Source organism: Puma concolor, chromosome A3 (genome assembly GCF_028749965.1).
Source record: "Puma concolor isolate L17-30 chromosome A3, mPumCon1.1.hap2, whole genome shotgun sequence".
Classification (NCBI taxonomy): Eukaryota; Metazoa; Chordata; class Mammalia; order Carnivora; family Felidae; genus Puma; species Puma concolor.
The window spans coordinates 11477205-11499873 of record NC_141669.1 but is presented as its reverse complement, the minus strand read 5'-3'; positions in this window follow the sequence as shown (position 1 = coordinate 11499873).

Here is a 22669-nt window from a genome sequence, read left to right as displayed (position 1 = left end):
CATGTCATAGTGACCCTTGCACCTCAACACGATGTACTAGTGCAACCAGCACCGATCCCAGTCTCGTGACAGATTTTGCAAGGGCTGGGGATCAGAAAGATTGGGGGATGCTCCAAAACAGGGTCAAGCACGGAGAGTCTGAGACAGGCTTCGGAGGCCCGCAGGGAGGCTAGAACGTTGCTCAGGCACACAGACCCGCAGCAGACACTTCAGCTGGTGTTTGAAGCAAGGACTTGGAGAATGGGAGCTGTTAGGAACAAGAGCGAAGGAATCCTGGGGGATGTGGGCTGCCGCTTAACACAAATGCCAGCCTTCCAGGTCTGCTTTTATGTGGTGCCTGTGTGTGGAGTGAGGGCCACCAGAATCCAGGCTTCAGCGGACGACCGCGTGAGGATATTAGCTGCCTTTTACAGATGGGGAAAGGTGGAAGTTCCTGGCTGGCTGTGAAAGTAGTAATCAATCGAACCCAAATTAAGTTTTGGCCTCTGACCCCTTCATCCCAGCCGCTTCCTTTTACCCAGTGCCACTTGTGCCTCAAGGACTTCATCTCGCCTCCCAACCACAATGGCCTAGGTTATAATAAGTGGCTGTATGTACAATAAGCACCCTGTCATGCCCGCCTTGTGAATAAGAACTTAGATCCTCTGTCTTCTCTACGGCTCAGCCCATTAAAACGTCAATAGCCATCTGCTCAGTGATCTCTGGTATGTTTATTTTTATTCAGAGTAGCAGCCAGGGAGTCTGGGTGGGCTCACTCAGTTGAGCGTCTGCCTTCAGCTCAGGTCATGATCACGCTGCTCGTGGGTTTGAGACTCGCATCAGGCTCTGTGCTGACAGCTAGGAGCCTGGAGCCCGCTTCGGATTCTGTGTCTCTTAATCTCTCTGCCCCTCCCCTGCTCATGCTCTGTCTGTCTGTCTGTCTCTCTCAAAAATAAACATTAAAAAACTTTTTTTTCAAAGCAGTAGCCAAAGGTTTTTTTTTTTTTTTTTTAAATTTGTGTATATTTCTCGGGTTCCTCAAACTTCACACTATTGACACTCTGGACTGGATAATTCTTTGTTGTGGCTTGTCCTGTGCCTTGTAGGCTGTTTAGCAGTACCCCTGACCTCTACCCACTGGATTCTGGTAACAGCCATGCCCTCTCTTCCCCACCCCTGCTCCCCAGTTGTGACAATCCAAATGAATCCAGACATTGCCAAATGTTCTATAGGGGGCAACATTGCCTGCTACCCCCTCCATTGAGAATCACTGATCTACTGACACGATCTTCCATTGAAAAGATAACAAAGGGTATAAGAATAGTCTCTCTTCCTCTTCTGCCCAACCACTCAGCTCCCCATCATTTGTTTTTAAGTTTATTTATTTATTTTGAGAGAGACAGAGACAGCGTGAGTGGGAGAGGGCAGAGAAGGAAGAGAGAGAGAGAAAGAGAGAGAAAGAATTCCAAGCAGATTCCTCACTGCCAGCACAGAGCCTGATGCAGGGCTCAAACTCATGAAGCATGAGATCAGGACTTGAGCCAAAACCAAGAGTCCGACCCTTAACCAACTGAGCCATCGAGGCAGCCCTCAACCAATTTTTTTTTTAACTTGGTATTTTGGGTGTTTACAACAAAGGTACACTGTTCATTTCTGAATGCACACTGACCTTGCATATGGGAACCTAAAGGGAAGGAAGGAGGCAGAAAGGTGAGTGGTTTCTCTTTGGTTGCCCAAGGGGCCTGCCATTCACAGGGTAGGGGGAAACTACTCTACATTGGCCTTGATGATATTGGCAAATGCCAGCAAAATGGGGAAGTGAGTGCAGCATCCTTAGTCCCTTGCCTTCAAATTCCGTGAGGTCTTTCTTGCTCCAGAACTGGTTTGCTGTTTCCTCCTTCTTGCCATTGGCTCATCCAACCTTCCCCAAGGCTTCTTTGTATTCCACTGTCCCTCCAGTCATTCTGTACTTCATATTGAATGTCTGCAAGGTGTTTTCCTAGGCAACAGAAAAACGTATGCACATTATCGTCTTCTCAATAAGCCTCGGCAGCCACCAACACTTCATTTGGCAGGTGAATAAATGGAGTGTCTTCAGAATCAATATTTCCTTTTCATTTCACTGGGAAAACCTTTACGTCAGCCTTGAACTTATGGACAAGTTGTAAGTGCAGTGCAGATCACTTCTGTTTTCCAGAATCATTTGAGGGGAGGTTGCCCGCCTGGTGCCCTGTCACACCTACAGACAAGGACAGTCTTGCACATAACCACAACATACACACAAAACCATGAAATTAACATTGATTAACTTGAAACTTGAATTAAACTTGAAAAAGACTGGAAAAAGTCGCCAACCCTTGATCCCTTTTACGTTTTGCCAGTAGCTCCACTGATGTCTTTAAGAGCAGATGCATTGTTTTTAGGGCTGCTTCGTATGTCTCGTGTCCTGTCTCCTTAGTCTCCTTCCGTCTGGAACACTTCCTCACTTTTTCTTGACTTTTGTGACTATGATACTTTTGAAGATTTCAGGCCAGTTATTTTGGCGACTGTCCCTCAGTTGAGGTTTGTCTAATGTTCTCTGGCGATTATGTTCCGGTTTTGCATCTTTGGCAAGAATATAGTAGAGGTGAAGCTGTGTGTGTTTTTTTTTTTTTTAATTTTTTTTTCAACGTTTTTATTTATTTTTGGGACAGAGAGAGACAGAGCATGAACGGGGGAGGGGCAGAGAGAGAGGGAGGCACAGAATCGGAAACAGGCTCCAGGCTCTGAGCCATCAGCCCAGAGCCTGACGCGGGGCTCGAACTCACGGACCGCGAGATCGTGACCTGGCTGAAGTCGGACGCTCAACCGACTGCGCCACCCAGGCGCCCCGAAGCTGTGTTTTTCTAAGGCTAATTTATTCAAGCATCTTATGTATACATAGTGTTCCTTTTTTTTTTTTTTTTTTAATTTTTTTTTTTCAACGTTTATTTATTTTTGGGACAGAGAGAGACAGAGCATGAACGGGGAGGGGCAGAGAGAGAGGGAGACACAGAATCGGAAACAGGCTCCAGGCTCTGAGCCATCAGCCCAGAGCCTGACGCGGGGCTCGAACTCACGGACCGCGAGATCGTGACCTGGCTGAAGTCGGACGCTTAACCGACTGCGCCACCCAGGCGCCCCCATAGTGTTCCTTTTAATGGAGAACGGTATTTACAAACCAAGATTTGGGTGTTAGTGGTGTTCATCTCTGCCATGTAGAACACTGATATCTGTAGATAAAAAATACAAACATGTATAGTATAATAGTATATGTGTATTTATAAATACACATATACACGTGCACATTCCTTAGCTCTGTATCACCCCAATAGCATTTGTATATAGCGTGCCATGATTTTAGTGGCATTTTAAGATTTAATAATGTCAGAAGCATAAAGACTACAAACACACACAAAAAACCAGTATTTGAAAGTTTAATTCTTTAACTTTCCATCACACTCTTTTAATTATGAAAATTTTGAATACGTTATAAAATTTTGCTTTGCATCTTCAGAAGGACCGAGAAAACGGACGCTTTGTACCTCAAAATTCACAAACTAAATACATGTAAAAGAAACGTAAATGGGGGCGCCTGGGTGGCGCAGTCGGTTAAGCGTCCGACTTCAGCCAGGTCACGATCTCGCAGTCCGTGAGTTCGAGCCCCGCGTCAGGCTCTGGGCTGATGGCTCGGAGCCTGGAGCCTGTTTCCGATTCTGTGTCTCCCTCTCTCTCTGCCCCTCCCCCGTTCATGCTCTGTCTCTCTCTGTCCCAAAAATAAATAAACGTTTAAAAAAAAAAAAAAAAAAAAAGAAACGTAAATGATAAATCTTTCAAATGCTGTGTTCTGTAACTTTGCAGTATTTATAGTCTGAAGTTATCAAAGCTTAAAACTATACCTATATTTCGGGACACGCTGGATATTGAAAACCATAAATTCACATAATAGGTGTAATTCAGTCTAAGACAGAAAGTTCATTCTGGTTTTCGTCCTTTCTGTATTTGTAACTCCCTTCCCTGAAAGTGAGAAATCTGACTCCCACTCTGGTAATGGCCTGTCTTTTTTCATCTTTGCCCCGTGGGTAACCAGCCTCGCACCTGTGTCTACCACACACACAGTCCCCCCCACCTGGCCAGACTTCGGCATCCCAGCCTGTGCTGCTGCCCAGGTTCAGGCTCCGACTCCCTGCTCCGGGCATCCCTTCCCACCCGGTTCCAGGCTCACGGAAGCTTCTTCCTCCTTCTCTGGCTCCTGTGCCCCTCACTGGGAACAGTGGCTCCTCCCCACCCCCACCCCACCAGCACCTGGCTCAGTTCCACCCAATGGCTGTAGGACTGAATTGTTCAGGAAGGGAAGAGGAGCAGGAGAAGGCAGAGGAAGAGCTGGTGAGATTGTTTCTCACCCCCGTTGTCTGGGGAGCCACTGGTGTTCCCATGTCCGTCTGACGTTCCATCCTTCAATGGCAGATACCGTGCTAATGCATCTTTCCTGAAACTCTCTCCTTTGATTCATAAACCTCCACTCTCTCTTAGTATTTATTTCTTCTATCATATCTCCACTGGGTTCTTAAACTTTTGACTGGTCTTTTTCTCTGTTCTCCCCTAGAACATTGCCGATTGCTTATGATTCATCCTTAGTGTCTCTCTCTTTTCCTTTTATATCAGTGTTTCAGGCGATCTCACCCCAAGATCACACAGGTAACCATCGACCAATGTCATTTACCAAATGCCGGACATAATGAATGACATAGGCCAAAGCCAGAGGCAGTAGCTCAGTTAAACAAATCCCTTTGCTACAGGGCTTTAAAAAGCCTCTGAACATCTTAATGGACACTCTGAATCTTCCAGGGTGATAATCCCGGTCCCACATTTATTTGATTTCTCCCAAATTTTCCTTTGTTTTTCCTTTTGGAGTCAGTTTTAACATTTTGTAAACACATTGGCGGTTAGTGGAGCTCAGCATAGAAGTTGCTGCTTTCAAGCATTGTTTAATGGGTGCTCTGGAAGACGTATCCGGGAGCGCACTTGACATGTCATACTCAGCTGGACCAGCTGGAGGTTCCTTAGAAGAAGGATCAGAAGTGTGCATCTGTCCGTCTGAATGATGCGGAGATGCTGATGTGAAATTCCCATCTGTTCCCTTAAACTGGGCACCCCACACATCTATCATAACAGCTGTGCAGGATTCAAGGTGAGGTTAGGCCCCTTGCTGTGTACACGCAAGTTACTTCTGCGCCCCTAGCCTCAGTTTCCCTACCCGGACAGTGCACAGGAGAAAATTCCTACTCCAAAGGCGGATGTGAGACAAGAACTCCGTTATGTATGCTATCCTCTCATTACTGGAAAAGAACACCCCTCTGCCACAGGCAGCATCGGCGGCCGCCTACCCTCTTTTCCAGGGAGATGGGGCTCTGGGAGTGTCAGTGCGTCCCCGAGTGGCCAATCGTGGAACTGCACTCGAACCCAGGTTTCAGCAACCAGCAGATGTGGCCTCAACACTGCAGGTTACAGGAGCTGACCTCCTGGGGCACCTTTCCTAGCCTCTCTGAACAAACATTTCCTCATCTGTGCAATGGAGAGACAACACCTGTCTCAAGCTTTGCTGAAATGATGGAAAGAGAAGTTGTGTAAAGAGCTCAGCGCAGAGGCTGAGCTTGTAGAATCAGTAAAGATCGAGCAGAATGCTTCTTTTTTTTTTTTTAAATTTTTTTTTTTTCAACATTGATTTATTTTTGGGACAGAGAGAGACAGAGCATGAACGGGGGAGGGGCAGAGAGAGAGGGAGACACAGAATCGGAAACAGGCTCCAGGCTCTGAGCCATCAGCCCAGAGCCTGACGCGGGGCTCGAACTCACGGACCGCGAGATCGTGACCTGGCTGAAGTCGGACGCTTAACCTACTGCGCCACCCAGGCGCCCCATCGAGCAGAATGCTTCTAAAGAGTGCATACGTCGAAGGGTCCAGTGTTAAGGGGACTGACCCCCAGGACACAGCCATTGTCTCGGCTGGTTTGGGGACATCACTCAGCCACCGCACCATAAGGCCTCCAAACTCCAGCAGCTAGCTTTTTTTTTTTTTTTTTTTTTTTTTTAACTGTGAGGAGACAGGTAAATTGGCCTCATTTGTTGCTTTGGATTTGAAGTTGGGCTCAGAAAGAAGAGAGGTCCATTCTTTCTGCTCTTTCTCTCCTTTTCATTTGCTAATTGGTCTTCAGGCAAATGTGCCGCCTGGGAAGGCTTGGAGGACATCACGTGCACCCCAGCCTCCTTCCTCTTGGTCACTAGACCTCGAGATGGTCCCACACCATGAGGAGGAAGGGCACCAGGTCTCCTTCAGAGGACCCAGGACTGGGGAGAGTTGTTTCCGAGGAGTTGAATTCAAACTAAATCTGTTGAGGCTTTATTTTACCTCTCTGAGCTGGGTCTGCTTTCTAGGAAATTAGGTGATGAAGTATTTTAAATCTACAAAGCGCTTTATAGAACTTCCTGTCTACTTCTCCCATTCTGTGGGTGAACAGAGGCTCAGAGAAGGGAAGGGAGGTGTTCAAGGTCACACGGTGACTTGGAGGTGTTCGCCAGGGTAAGAATCTGGGGCCGGCCCCTACACACTCCGTATTAACTTCTTTGACTTTCTAATTTCATGGGTATTGTCTTAGTCCGTTCAGGCTCCTGTAACGGAATGTTATAGAATGCAGGGCCCAGGGGTGCCCGGGTGGCTCAGTGGGTTGAGCGTCTGACTCTTGATTTCAGCTCAGGTCACGATCTCATGGTTGTGAGATTGAGCCCCCTGTCGGGTTCTGTGCTGACAGCATGGACCCTGCTTGGGATTCTCTCTCTCCCTCTTTCTCTCTGCCTCTTTCCTGTGCACATGCATGCTCTCTCTCTCTCTCTCTCTCTCTCTCTCTCTCTCAAATGAGTAAACAGTAAAAAAACCCAATGGGGGGGCTTAAACAACAACACATTTATCGCAGTCTGGAGGCTGGAAATTTAAGGTTTAAGATTCAGGCACCGGCAGAGGTAGTGTTTGGTAAGGATCTGTTTCCTGATTCGCAGATGGCCACCTTCTCACTTTGTCCTCAGGGACATAGTGGCAGGGATGGCGGAAGGTGGAAGGGGGGCGGGAGCTCTCTGGGATCTCCTTCATAAGGGCACCAGTCCCATTTGTAAGGGCTCCACTCTCATGACCTAGTTGCCTCCCACAGGCCCCCCCTTCCCAAGTATCATTACATTGGGGGTTAGGCTTCAACATATAAATCTAGGGGGTGGGGTGGGACATCGCCTATTGCAGTATTTTCCTCATTTCACCTTTGCTTTCTCAGATTTCAACAGAGTTATTTGTTAAAATGTAGAAATCCAGATCAGAGAAACATGCCATAGCCCTAAAACAATTTTAAAATCAATGTATATATCTAAACATTTTAATCATACTTATAAAGAGCTACAAGTGATGTAATTTTCAGGCTTACTGTAAACTATTGACATTTTATAATAAAAATGTCCCATCCCTTCTTTTAATGTATTTAACGGAATATAAAAACCGTACTGATTCTAACTCACCATTATTCATCTTTAAAACTACAACACGAGTAACCTATTTTTTAACGGCTGCAGATTTATACTGTTCCTTTTTATCCTTGATATTGAATTTCCACTCCTTTTCCCCTTCAGGGTTTTAAGTGAACATAGTATATATTTTTACACCTAAAGTCTTTTATTAATCACCCTACTGTACATCTCTGCCACAAAGACATGTACATGCTTTGAAATATGATTTGTAAATTCCCTTAATTATTAAGGCTCTTAAGTGTCAACATTTTCTTCTGCCCTGGATTACTATTACAATAATTTTAATTTGCCATTTATATATAGCTGCATCTTACAAATGTTTATACTTACTAACTAAACGTAAAAAGTAAACTCTGTTGGAAGCTATGTCTTTGCGAGATGGGTCAGGTGGTTGTTGTCCCATGCCCGAGGAGGCTCCGGACTCGGAGAGCTTCCACTCTCCTTGTTCCGTGCTCCAAGGTAGCACAGTCTGAGAGGGTTTCAGGTGGGGAAGAGGTGTATCTTTCTCTTGCATGGTGGGAGGTGGGAGAAGGATGCCCATGAAAGGGGAGGTAGAGAGAGGCACCGTGAAGCCAGCCTCTACCACAACTGTTCTCTTAGGTCGGATTGGAGGAAAGAGTATTTAAAAGTCCAGGATTGAGAAGTTGATTGTGTCAACATTCTCCATGTCCTGGGGTTTTGTGGAAAGTCCCCAGCATCTCCAGGGCCATCGCACCTGACTCAAAAACTATGGCCGTCAAGGTGAGCACATGGGCACAGGCTAGGTCCTAAGTGTCCCACTGAAGACAGAGGCAATGTGTTTATTTTTAAATTTTTATTTCTTTGTTTGTTTGTTTATTTATTTATGTAATTTATTGTCAAATTGGCTTACGTACAACACCCAGTGCTCATGCCAGCAGGTGCCCTCCTCGATGCCCATCATCCACTTTTCCTTTCCCCCACCCCCCATCCACTCTTAGTTTGTTCTCTGTATTTAAGAGTCTCTTGTGGTTTGCCTCCCTCCCTCTCTGTTCGCAACTATTTTTTTCCCCTTCTCCGCCCGCATGGTCTTCTCTTACGTTTCTCAAGATCCACATCTGAGTGAGAACATATGCTATCTGTCCTTCTCTGACTGACTTTATCACTCAGCATCATACCCTCCAGTTCCATCCACGTTGCTGCAAGTGGCCAGATTTCATTCTTTCTCGTTGAGAGGCGATGTGTTTAGTTTGCTTTAGTTTGCTTTCCCCAACTCAGGATCTGGAAATTTTCTTTCTTCTCCCAGCTTCATATAATGGGGTTATATGAAGTTGCTGGGGGTATTTTAAGAGCCAGTCTCTGTGTTGAGCACCAGAGAGACAAAGATGAGTCAAACCTGGCCTTTGCCCTCCAGATGCCCCACATCAAGAAGGGGGATGAGAGAAGTCCACGGTCACTGTAATACAGTGATGGGACCTTACGGGAGGTGCATGGGGCTGAGAGAGTATTTACAGCTGGGGGACAAGAAAGAAAGTTTTCCTAGGGCATGTTTCATTTTAATTGGCCCTTGAAAAAGTGGGTAGGGGTTGAACAGTCTGCGAGGGTTCGAAAAGTATTTCTAGAAGGAGGCAAGGAGGACAAAATAAATCTGGTTGCTCCTTAATTGATGTTTGCCATCTGTCAATCACTGACTTGATCAAAGTCCCTCCGTGACATTCAGAATGGCATCGAGTGATATGTGATAAAATGCCAGAGACAAATATGGTGCCTTAATTGCAATATATATTAGAGCAATTAACCTAATTATGGTGATGGTATGAGACTGCATCTCACTCTAAAGAGCAATTGTCTGCACTGTAAAATAATAACACCTTCCTTCTGGCTGCTTATTTTGTGCCTCTAATATGCACAACAACTCTAGGAGGCAGGTTTCGTTATTATTTTCACGGAAAACAGGAAACTGAGGCCCTTTGAGGATCAGGGCTCCTGCCCCAGGACCACAGCTGGCCAGGGGCTGAGTTGGAATTTACAAGCAGATGGGTCCAACTCAGAATCAGTGTTCCTGCCGCAGTCTGTAACTGGCTTTCTTCTCTCTCATGTCTCCATGAAATCCCATTGTGGCTCTACGTTCTGCACCTGTTTCACCTGGCAGGGTGCCCATCACCCAGTTCTGCTGAGGTTGCTGACTGATGCACAGTCAGTTCTGCAGGTGTTGACACAGTGGTTGTCACTGGCCAAGGGTGGCTGCTCAGAGGACAGTGGAACACGAGGGGGACAAGAGGATGTGGGATGTGTTCATTGTTCAGCCACCAAGTAACCCTTGAGTACATCCTCCATGACTCATTCTATCATTCATCCATTCAACAAACATTTATGGAATCCTCATTTGTTGCAAAGCTCTCTTCTAGGTACTGGAAATAGGGACAGAAAAAGCTCAGCGCATGCCCTGAGGGGCTTGCCTAGGAGGGGACAAGCAGACCCTCACTTAACATGATCCAGTGGAGAAAACCAGGGCTGGGCAGGCCCAGAGGACCCTCCTGCCATTCCTTAGATTTCTATCGCTCTCGGCTTCCTTCGTTCCTGTCATTATGAGCCCGTGGGCAGTATCGTGGTCTCTTGATGAACGTAAGAATGAGGCTCAGGATACAGAACTTGCCCACATCCTCACAGGGCAGGCGAAAACCCTAGCGGAGCCCAATCCGGATGCCCGGGCTGGGCTCTGTCCAGCAGCCGCGTCACCAGCAGCCCCGTTTGTACAAACTCTCTGTGCCACTGGCCTGTAGCCCTCTAGGGCTCCAGGGGGCTGTGTGGCCCACCCCGTGCTGCCGTGACCCACACCGCCTACCGCAGCCTCTCAACCCTGTAGCAGCAGTCCTGGTGTTTGCTCTGAGCTGAGCTGAGTCACCCTGATCCCATTCTGGGTGCAGGTTCCCATCTGTATGCTTTGCTGCGGAGTCGCTAATGCCGAGTGGCCAGGCGCCTCCTAAAACGTAGCTGGTGCCACGCACACCTTAGACATGATGTTCATTCTGCCCCTTTCTGAAATCTGGAAAACTCTGAATTTTGAAGCCCCCTCAGGTTTCAGAGAAAGGATTGTGGACCTATAGCAGAGATCAAGCCTAGTCATAAAAAAGAGAGAGAGAGAAAGAAAGATTTTTAGGAAGCACGTATCAAACGCAGCGGGCATTCAGAGGGAGTGTTGTGGGGGGTTATGCTGGGGCTGGTGACGGGACAGCACTAGCGAAGAGAAGTGACGTGTGTGAAGTGGAAAGCGTGTCACGGAGACCTCATGTTGTGGAAAGAGCTGAAGCCTCGGGTTATTCATGGATGATACAGCTGAGGTGCAGAGAGAGGGAACATCGATTAGAGTCTCAGTTGAGGAGGCAAAATCCAGTGTGGGGGCTCCAGGCCAGGGCACCTAAGGCGTCCAGCCCTGTGGCCGGGGCTCGGGCTGCCAGGAGCAGGCAGCTGGGAAGGCCTCCCCAGCGCCTCTGGTATTGACACACACACATGGACAAAGGTTTCTTCCAGCTTCTGTGTGTCCCTCTTTGCTGGCTTCCCAGGTATCTGCTGGCTTCTGGGCTCTGTCACCAGCTTGTCTGCACCCCCCCACCTGTTCCCCCCCCCCCAGCTGGATGCATGGCCAGCCTTGCAGTCCCGTGTGGCGAGGCAGTGGGCACTTATGTCCCTTGCCCGATGGCAGCCCCGGAGGAGGACATGTGTCTCTGCAGGTTCTCCACCGGGAGAGTTCAGCACCATTTTGGAGAGCAAATGGCTTAGGGGTTCTTGTTTTAGGTCCACGGGCCCGAGGTGCAGAAGTGCTGGGAGGAGGGTTGTTTCCAGCCACCCCCCACCTCCGGGAGGCGCCCATAGCCGGCAGACCTTTCCTAGTCGCAGCTCAGGGGGGCCATGTCCTGGGTGCCGGCACAGAGCGGACAGGTCCAGTGGGTTCTGGTGCGCTGAGCTGAGAGCCACTGAGCAGCAGGGGTCCTCCTGTCTGCAGGAGACAGGAAAGCCCCAGAGGCAGTGCCCCAGAGAGCACTGTGACAAACGAGGTGAGACAAGGCCGCCCAAGCAGGTGGTGGCATGGGAGAGCCTGGGGCGGGGGAGCAGAGTGGCCCCTGCAGGTGGCTGACGCATGGTGGCAAGTCTGAGAGCAGGTGACACCTGAGCTCTTGGCAGGCAGACGGCTGGCATCTGGGAGCCGTGGGCACAGACGATAAGTCCCGGATGGAACTGGCGTTCGAGGAGACGTTCCAGGTTTTGGAGAAAGGCTCAGCTGCACTGAGGAGGGTGCAATTCCTTAAATACCCATCCTCCGTCCTCTCGGCTCCTTTCCCTGCCTGCCAGGCCCTTCGCCTGGCTGGGCTGGGAGCCTGTCCTCTGTGTCCCCCAGCACTTCCTTCTCTCTGCTGCACATTGACCACAGTGCCTTCTGGTGGCCTGTTATCGTCCCAGACAGAGCTCGTGGTGGGAGGCAGTGTCTTATCCGGCTGAGCCCTAGTGTGAGGACACCGCCCAGTCCGTGTAAGACTCGGGATATATGCCCAGCGAAGAGCCCAGCGTAGGGCAGGGCTGAGCTTCTGGTCTTAGGATGAAGGGAGTAGCTGTGGTGTTGAACCGAGTTCCAGGCAGAGCGGGGGCCACAGCCTCGAAATGGTGGTGGTCTCTGGATTTTGAGCCGGGCTCCCTTCAGTCTGACCTGGGACTGAACAGGAGTTAGCACTTGATGTAGGATTGAGGCTGCAAGTGGCCCTCAGAGAGGGAGAAGTAAGGGAGCCAAAGTCAGTACCAGGCAGAGCCTGAAGCTGATCCATCCTGTTTCCTGATGCCGGAAAGCCTGCTGCGGTTGGCGCTTCCGGCCTCGGAGAGAAGGCTGATGGAGAAGGTAGCCTGTGCTCGGAGGTGGGTGGAGAGAGATGGGGCTGCTTCTCACGAGGGCCTGGGCCTGCCCTGCACAAGGGCCTTCAAGGGCAGGGAGGCAGCGTCAGGCGTGGACGGAGGGGACACGTCACCCGCCGCCCAGGCTGCTTTGCTCTCTCGCCTCCTCTGCCTCCTCTCCCCGCTGCAGGGGTGGTTTTGTTCTGTGCACCAGCTTACTCCTTCCCAGTCCCAGAGCTCTCCCTGCACCGGCAGTTCTGGGGGCCTTCGAGCTCCGGAGGGCGGGGACAATGACTGTCTTCCTCCCTGCCGTGGCCCCACTGCTGGGCAGAGTACTGGGCACATGGAAGATTTCCATAGACATTTTCAGGGCACAGGATTAAAGAACAATCTCTGTTTGCTCTGGACCAGGGACCACGCTAAGCCTTTTCTAGCAGTTTTTTTTTTTTTTAATGTTTATTTATTTTTGAGAGACACAGAGACAGAGAGGGAGCGGGGGTGGGACAGAGAGAGAGGGAGACGCAGAATCCGAAGCAGGCTCCAGGCTCCAAGCTGCCAGCACAGAGCCCGACGCGGGGCTCGAACCCACGAAGCATGAGATCATGACCTGAGCGGAAGTCGGACGCTGAACGTACTGAGCCACCCAGGAGCCCCTCTTCTAGCACTTTTCTAATTTCGGCTCTACAGAATGCTCAGAGACCAGTATCCCCGTGTTGCAGCTGAGGAAGCTAGGACAGAGAGGTAGGGTAACTTGCCCGACGTCACATAGCTGGTAAGGGGCAGAGCTGAGGCGGCAGCCCAGGTCTCTTGCTTGCAGGGCGTGAGCTCCCTCCCAGGGCACAGCATCCGCCTCGCCGGCCCGTGTCCAGCCCTTTCAGCTGCCGCCTGGCCTGCCTCAGCCACCTGTCCCCCATTAGCACCACATCTTTGCTAAGGCGGATGTGAGGCCCAGAACCTCAGCCGCTGTTGACTCCTTTCCTTGCTCACCCCGTTCAGGCGTGAGCCATTCTTGCTCCTCTGCCTGTGTCATCGCTCTCCAACCTTTCTCTCAATCGTCCTGCCAGCACCGAGGGGAGACCCTGATTGCTTCACTGCCAGCCTCACCCCTTGAGCATCCATCCTGCTCAACAGATTCAGCCCCTTAGAGCACCTGGCAGACGGAATGCACACTCCCCACACCGCCCTCCGGCGGACCCCTGGCTTTCTCTTCTGCCCCCGCCGACACCCACCTCACTGATTCATGGGTCTTTCTGGAACCCTTTACTGTGATCCTGGGCCTCTGCCCTGCCTTCACATTGCCTCTCAGCACCCAACCCTTCAGGGCCCAGTCACCTCCTTGGTGACCCCTCACCAATGCCCTGGCGTTGAGCAAACTGGGAGTTAAATCTCTCGCTCAGTCCCTTCCAGGTTATCGTGACTGTGGAGTTGCCTAGAATAACTCTTTTCTCCACCTTGGACTGAGTCTGACTTCTTCTGCACGACTAATTAGGAGTGAACTAAAAATAAAGCCACTGCCAGTATTAGAGGGGCAAACAATAAAATAAATAAAAATAGAACGCTTTTTCTATTTCCACGCAGGAGCACCACCTTCTTGTTATTCCAGAAAGGAAACTTGCTTTCTGTCCGCCTTCAAATGATTCTCATTTTAATTGCTTCAGGAGCCTAAAGAATACGGAATGTTCAGAGTTTGTTTTTTGGGTCTAAGTGATCATCCATCCCGCCCCCCCCCCCCCAGTTCCGTAATTATGTGAGTACCATGCTTAAAAGATATTTCTCTGAGTTAGACATATGATGATAATTTTTAAAGTTTTTTTTTTTTTAAGTTTTACGATTTGTGTGAACTGGAATAAGACATTTCAGTGAAGGTAGGTTTTCAGCTCATTCAAATTAAACCTTAGAACTAAAATAAAGATTAGCCATAGAAGGATACTGAATCTGGCCTCTATCCCAGGATGGAGAGAGGGGGCAGAGTATTGCTACCGCCCTTGCAGTGAGAGACGGCTGGGCCTCCTTCAAACTCATGACTGCTTTTGAACCCAGTGGAGAGCTGACCGAGGTCATGGGGGGTAGCGACTTGGGGGAAGTCCAAGGAGAGGCTGTGCCTCTGAGGGGCGGGGGTAGGTGTGAGAACATATCCCCCGTGGGGCAGGCACCCCACGAGCAAGATAAGCTGGCCAAGAGCAGCTGACACACTGGTGAGGGCTGGGCATGCCCTGGAGGGACAGAGCCCAGCCTCTGGGGCTGCTGACACTGGGGGTCTGGACCCACTTGCAGGCTTTTCCCACAGACCTATGAACCCCGACTATTGTATGAGGGACTCGGGCACAAGGTGTGAAGGAAAGAAACAGCGGCCATGTGGGAGGTGCCAGGAACTGGGCCCCACCCTTCCCTCCATGTCTGCTGCAGAGTCACTCAGCATCTGGGGCCCCAAGCAAGGCCATTCTGCTCATCCTCAGGGAAGGGAAGGATCCAGTGTGGAGCCCACAACTGCAGAAGGGAGGAGGCAGGGGCTCCTGGAAGGCCACACTCCAGGAACCCAGGCCTGAGTACAGGCTAATCAGGACTACAGAGATGGGTCTGCCCACCCCCATCCCTCCCACCAACCTAAGATTTCAGTAACAAATGACAGCAGGGTACTGTTGGGGAGGGACAGGAGAGGACCGAGAGTATAGAAAGAGAGCCTTTCTGAAACACAGCATAATGGGGAGACCAAAACTCAGCATCAAGACAGATGCAATGACAAAGCTCCAGGCCAGCCCAGCACCTGACTGGATTAACGCAAACCCTCACATGAGAGCCCCAGCAGGACTCAGCCCCAAAGGAAAGGTGTGTCCTTTTCTAGACGTACAATGATTTACCTCAGTCTGTCCTGTCCTGCGCTCATATCTTGGTTTCAACAAAGGATCATGAAGTATGTGAAAAGGCAAGAGAAGGCAAGAAAAAGCAACATGCTCCCAAGAAACAGAGCAACCATCAGAATCCGACACAGATACCGCACAGATGGAGAGACTATTTGACGAGGAATTGCAGGGAGAACTATGATTAATATGCTAAAGGTCCAAATGGTTTCACTAGTGAATGATACCAAACATTCAAGGAAGAAATAATGTCAGTTCTCTACAAATTCTTTGAGAAAATAGAAGGGACTTTGTCTTCTATTCTATGCTCCGCCGAGCTCCTTGTTAGCATCACTCTACTATTAAAGCCAAAGACATTGCAGGAAAATAGAACCAATAATCCTTGTGAACATAGATGCAACAGCCCTCAAGAAAATTTTAGTAAATCAGTCTTCCACCAAGTGGAAATCATGTCAAGAATGCAAAGTTGGCTTAACACTTCGAGTCCGACTAATTTACTAAGAGACGACAGAAGAAAAAATATATGATCATATAAACAGAGACATGAAAAGCATTTGGCAAAACTTAACACCTACTTCTGACATAAACATCAGCAGTTTAGGAATAGAAGGGCACTTGCTTCACCTGTACTTCCTTCGCCCTAAAGGGGGGGGGGGAGTCCCAGGATGGAATGGAATCTGTGATGCTTGAGGTGTGCAGTATTTGAAGAGACTTGAGAGGGGAGGATTCAGGATTTGCTGGCTGTGCCACATTGGGAAAGCTGCTTAACCCTTCTGAGCTTCAGTGCCTTCCTCTCTAACTGGATTAATGTAGCCTGTCTCACTCTAGTGCAATGGGGATTGGCTGAGATTATGCACTTGGAGTTCTCTTGAAACAGTACGTGATGAATCACTGAATTCTACTCCTGAAACCAATATGGCACTGTATATTAACTAACTAGAATTCACGTTAAAAAAAAGAGAAACAATCCTCTCTTCCCCAGCCCAAGACCAGCAGGGATTTGAAAAAATTAGAAATGGCAATATTTTTTATCTGAAATCCAGTAATGGGTTTCAGGCCCTTGCATCTGATGCCAGGAAGGGCATTTTTGAGTGGGGGTGTGGGTAGCACCTTTCCATGATCTCAGATAAACAAAGCACAGTGGGGACACTCCAGCGGATCGGTGTTCCTGGTGGTTAGGATGACTGCCCACACATGTGCAGAGAATGGTTTCCCTCTCTGTGCCTCCTCAGCGTTAGCTCCTGTCATGCCATTCCAGAATACTTTCTCTTACTGACCGGCTTGCTGTTAGCCTAGGAGCTCAAGAGTGGAGCATATTGTATTTTCAAGTCTCAGCACAGGGTCTGACCCAGTGGGGCTGGTCAATTAACGCTGCCTGGATCGATTTGTCTAATTGGAATGCTTCTAGAAAGCTGGAAAATACATGGTTGAGATTTTGATATTTATTTTGGGAGATCATATTTAGGAATTGATCAGTCTTTGCTAACTGAGCAGAATGGGTTCTTTCTTTTGAAATCTGATTTCGATACATCATCCTTTTGGGAGCTCCTGTTAACGTGTGGCATTTCACTGTGGCATGCTAGCCTTTCCCCAATTATGTTTTGGTGCTAGCCAGTGCATTTAGGTTTCATTTCCAACAGAAGTCTCAGTGTTGAAAGCAAAACATGGGCCAAATTCATCTCGTACGGGAAGCATCCTGCTGTCCTTCAGTGAAGGTAATTGCTAGGTTGAATAGAAGCAAGCCTGGGCCATTGGGTAACACCTTGCCTCTTTATAGCTATCTGTAGTTGAGAAAATGAGGTCATCTTGTTAAAACCCTCACAACTCTGTGAGGTGAGCAGGGCATTGATCATTACCCATGTTGTGCAGATGAAGAAGCTGAGTCTTATGTAAGCAAAGTCATTTGCTAGAGATGGGGAGTCAGGACAAAGGCTTGTGTTCTGACTCCCAGGTTAATTTTTTTCCCCTCCATATTCTCCCTGGCCACACCAGAAATGAACCCTGCCTTTGTAGTTATTTTGTGAAATCTTAATCCTATACTCCACTGAGCCCCCTGTTAGTATGTTTTGCTGCACATTGCATTTATTTTTCTTTCTTATGAAGAACCTCATTAATACAGTTTTGCTCTTCATTCTTCTGCATGTGTAGCACCAATAGGCTTGAATATAGCTGAAATAATTGGACTGCGGGGGTTCGGAGCGGGAGTTTATTGTCAAGTCAGCTGTCACCGATTCTTCATCAGTGTGGGGACTCAACCATGCACAGACCTTTTCCCCTCCCCCTTCCTTACCTACAAATCATGCAACATCAGCATATTAACAGGCAGTCTCATAGAATGCTCATTTTATTATTTGGAATCTAAGTCATCGGAAACACCACTGGGGAATTGTCTAAATTTTATGTCGTAGCAAAGGAAATTTTTAATTTTTTTAAATGTTTTTTTTTTATTTTGAGAGAAAGAGAGCACACGCACGCAAACAGGAGAGGGGCAGAGAGAGGGAGAGAAAGAGAAGCCCAAGCAGGCTCCTTTGCTGTCAGCGCATAGCTCGACACAGGGTTCCATCTCACGAACAGTGAGATCATGACCTGAGCCGAAACCAAGAGTCATTTGCTCATCCAACCAGGACACCCAAGTACCCCGGAAATTTAAAATTTTTCCCTCTGTTCAGCCTCACCCTTTATTAGAAATGGTCGTGTGAGAATTTTTCCATTTCCTCATCTGTGACCCTTGTCCTCTGGTTCATTCTTCTATCCATCCAGTCAACCACCATTCACTATGGTTGGCTCCGTCCCAGACCCTCAGCCTTGTGCTGGGGACACAGGTGGACACGAGGGTCTCTGCCTGAACACCCAAGTTTGCAGATGATGAACAGTAAGACTTGACACTTGGGGGTGCGGAGGGCTTTGATCATCACCCAGATGTGAGCAGGAGCCCTGGTGCCCTGTGGGGTGGGGTCAGAGGCATCCTCTGGCAGAGACCTTGAGCTGAGTGCTGGAGGGCTGGCTCACCAGTAGAGGGCCATGTACCCCCTTGCAGAACTAGAATGAGAAGCCAGGTTTTGTCACTCTTGGGGGAATTCTTGGGTCCTCTCTAGATAGCACATTGGCCTGCCTAAGAACTCCTGGAGTAAGGGGTGGAGAGTGGAGCTGGGCTTTCATGTGTCAGGGGCAGGATGTGCAAAGGCCCAGGGGACTGCCACAGGGCGATGACTTGGGGGCGTGCCATACTGTTTGAAGTTGCTGGGGTTTAGGAGATCTCAACAAAGGGTGGAGGATGGAGAGGCAGAGGCCAGAGCCGGGGGATCCCTGTGGCCTGAGCCAAGAAGGGTAGGACTTATCCTGTAGGTCATAGGCCCTTGGCAGTGTGTGCTATGCTAACATCTGACTTTGAGAAAGGTCTAGACTGTGGGACCTTGTGCCCTGCACTGGTTTCTGTGAACCCCAAGCTCCTTGTGTGTCAGATGAGTCTAGCAATCCCCATTCTGCCTCTTTACAACTTACCGAGATGAGCCAGTGAGGAGGCAAGGACGCTGCCTAGATGGTAAAGTGCTGTCAAATAGGATTTGTTATTATCACTGAACTCAGGGGTTGGCAAACGACAGCTTGTGGACCACATCTGGCTTGCCGCCTGTTTTTGTAAATAAAGTTTTATTGGAACACAGCCACACCTGTTTGTTTATGTATTGTCTTGGCTGCTTTCATGCCATGATGGCAGAGTTGAGCAGCTGACACAGAAACCGTGTGGCCTTGAAATATTTACTCTCTGGCCCTTTTCTGACAAAGACTGCTGGCTTCTGGGTTAAGTCTTCGGTTATGGTTTGCCAAATTTAATTATTAATTGACATAGGAAGATTCCAGAATCTCTTCCACTTACTGATTTGACTGCTATCAGGCAGGAGGCCAGAGTTCCTGTGGGTATCTGGCTTCTCTTGGACCTGGTGTGGGATGACTTCTGGTGAGGAAGGGGGTGCAGTCAAGGTCACAGCCCCTCGGGGCTCCTCTCCTTGGAGAATGCACAGCGCATTGGTGAGTGGCGTTGAGCTGGTTTCATCCTGGGTCATCCCTTCGGAAGAGACGCAAATGAGACCAGTGCCAACAGCTTCCCTGTGAAAGTTGTACTTCCTTCCTTCTCCTTTTTTCCCTGGTCATTAGCCTGATTGCTGCTCGTGTCACTTATTTCTCCCGATTTCCTGGAGTGATTTTGTTTCTCTGCTCCCCTCTCCGCACACTCTGCTTTCTTCTATTCTCATCAACACCCTGTGTAATCATAGAGAGGAACCAAACTGCCCAGCGGTCACTAATGCTGCACTACTCAGCTCCAGCTGGTGCATGACGTTGTTTCTTCTGCCTTTTCTCACCCTGAGGATGGTAATTACCCATTTCGAGACCGACAAGAATGCAGAGAAAAGGCCACCAGCCTCTGAGGGTCCCCTCCCTTCCTTGTTATTCCTCTTCTTACCAAAGGAACCAATTTGGACAGAGTTTTTATGCTTAGGCCTCCAGCAATTCTCAGCTCCAAAAATATCAGGAGGATTTAGAAGCTGCATGTGCTATTAAACACTGTCCATGTTTAAAGCAAATAGAGAAACATACGAAGCACAAACACAAATCACCTTCGTTTCTCACTTCACTTTCAGTCACTAAAATAGAGTTTGTTTCAAAGCCTACTTTGCAACGTGTGCTTTCAGCCCTGAAAATGATCCCACCTTCCCAGGGCTTATTTCTATTCAGTACTGAAGGAAGGAAGGAAGGAAGGAAGGAAGGAAGGAAGGAAGGAAGGAAGGAAGGAAGGAAGAAATCTGTGCATATGGTGAGATAGTCCAAGGAAGGAAGGAAGGAAGGAAGGAAGGAAGGAAGGAAGAAAGAAAGAAAGAAAGAAAGAAAGAAAGAAAGAAAGAAAGAAAGGTATAGCACATTGATGCTGGCAGCGCCCTCGGAAGAAATGTCATCAATGCTTCTCACCATCATGATGGTGCAGGGGCACCAAGGGCACCAATGTGCCACGCTCATTGTTTGCACAGGTCTACCATTGGGCAGGTGCTGGGCAGCAGAGGATTTCTTCCTCTGGTCACGATTCAGTTGTTCCTTCATCTGGTATACAGTCAAAGAATACTGACCGCTGCTGTTCTGAACGAATTACCAGATCCGGACGCCCCTCCCATGTCTCAGCCACTTAGGACATCTCCCTGTCCCAGACGCCTTCCCTTCTGGCTCACCCGAGCCATTCACCCTGGTTTATTCCCCTTTCAACAGCTACTTGTTGGTTTTGGGAGCTTCCCAGGAATAACCTGTAACCTGCCTGAGGGCTCTGAGAGCAGAGAGAGGGAAGAAGGAGGTGGCCACTCCAGATGGGGAGGGGTCAGATTTAAGAAGCAAGGGAACTTATATATGAGGCTTGGCTTGGGCTCTGCAAGGTGAGTAGGGCTGTGCACCTGCCCACCAAAGCCTAGCAGTTTATATCAAGGCTTTAGCTGGGTTCAGTCATGTATGTCACCTAGATGGTCTCAGCACCGCATCACTCTCTCACGGCTATGTCCTTGGTACAGCCTTGAGGATAGGGGAGATGAGGAGCCTCCGGTGGCCTAGGTCCACCTCATGGGTGGACCAACAGGCACATCTTCATGATGATCTCCCCTAACACCACCGCCTCCCTTGGGGATTCCTCTGCCTCCTACACGGGGGATATTGACACATCATCCCTCTGGCCCCCCTGCCCTGTCGCTACTTTTGTTAAAAGGGTTTTTATGGGAAAAGAACACAGACACAGAGAACAAATGTGGGAGAGCAAGAATGCTCCTGGATCTCAGTTATTTGCCCCGTATGTGGTTTCTGCTTCCCCCGGAGACGGACCCAGATGTCCGCATTGGTACCCGTCTACTTCTTTGATTCCTGAGGAGGTTCCTGAAACTCCTACCACGGAGACTCAGCAATGCCTTCCTCCAGAAAGGCCTCTCTAGCTTCACCCAGGCCTGGAGTGCCATCATGGCGAGACCACGTGTGCAGAGCAGAGCATCTCAACAGCGTGAGATATGCTCTCTGCTCAAGGAACATTAGGCAGTTCCGCTCTGCTTGAACACAGTGATGTGAATACTGATTTTGGGAGTCCGACCTGATTCAAAGGGGACTCCTGTGGAAAGGTTCTGGGGAGAAGCTGACACGATCAAAGCTAAGCTTTGGTACATTTAATCTGCCAGGGATCGTAGGTTAGATTGGAGGGGATTAAGCCTGGAGAGGAAAGCTTAATTAGGCAGTAGTTCAAGGAAAACCCACTGATGAAAGAGAAGCAGAATTTGAGACCTGTGAGTATTAAGCTGAATTTACCTCCAGGCAAAGCAGGCCAGCATCACCCTCAGAGGGATGAGGCACCACGGGATAGAGATCTTTGGACTCAACCTCAAAGAATGACCAGGGACAGCTGTGAGACCTAGGACTGATTAGTAGAGGGGAGGTCTGGCGGGGAGTGGCCCTGTGGACAGTCTCCCAGGTCAAAGGCAAAGGCGGGGCTCGTAAAGGCAGCAACTCAGAGCTTGAGAAGGAAGCATGGATGGTGGGTTTATGCAAACCTTCAGGTGATAGTTGAAGATTGGCTGGTTGTTGTGAGTACAGGTCTGTTTGCTGAGTCTGGCCAGCACAACTTCACCATCACGCTGTTTTTTGCTGGTTCTGACCAATTTTCCAAGAAGTTTTTGTCCTTCCTCAGAGCCTCTTAGGGTTCAAGGTCATACATGGGCACATGCTTAAGACTGGGCAAAGACTTGCTTAACCAAACAAGCCAATCTGCAACCTTAGACCTATCAGAGATGCTTTCCTGATTGTGAATTTGGGCTCTGTGGAGCCCTGGACCAGTCTTGCTATCTTCTTTGAGCCTCCATTTTCCCACCTGTGGTCATACTTGTTGGGCTGCGGTGAGGATTCAGTGAGATAAGGAATGTGTCCGACTCTCGGTGGGCCAGCAGGAAGTGCTGGCGATGAGAAGCACTGTGCCCTGGGGAAGGAGCTGTCGAGCCCCCTCTCGGCTATCAGACTTCTCTCCTTATAGGTACTTCAAGCTCCAGGGAGTCTTCCAGAAGCCTTGAGCTGGGCCAGCCTGCAGGGCAGCTGAGTGATGCCTACCCTCTGGTTAGGCCCTCCCTGATTGCTTGTTCGCCACTCCCCTCTGTCCCTCTCTGCGGATCTACCCTCCTCCCCAGAGACAGAGAAGGTGGATCACCTTCTTGATGAGGCATTACTCACGTCACCACCCGCCTGACCATCACAAGATTGAAACTGCCATTTAATTTGTTCCCCATTCTACGGGCAGCACATCCTTACCTCCTCACCTTTGGCAGAGCTTAGAGGAGGAGCTGGGTAGGAAGTGACGAAGTCAGGACATGATTGGCTTCCATGGTGGCCCTTTCTGCCTTCCCCAGG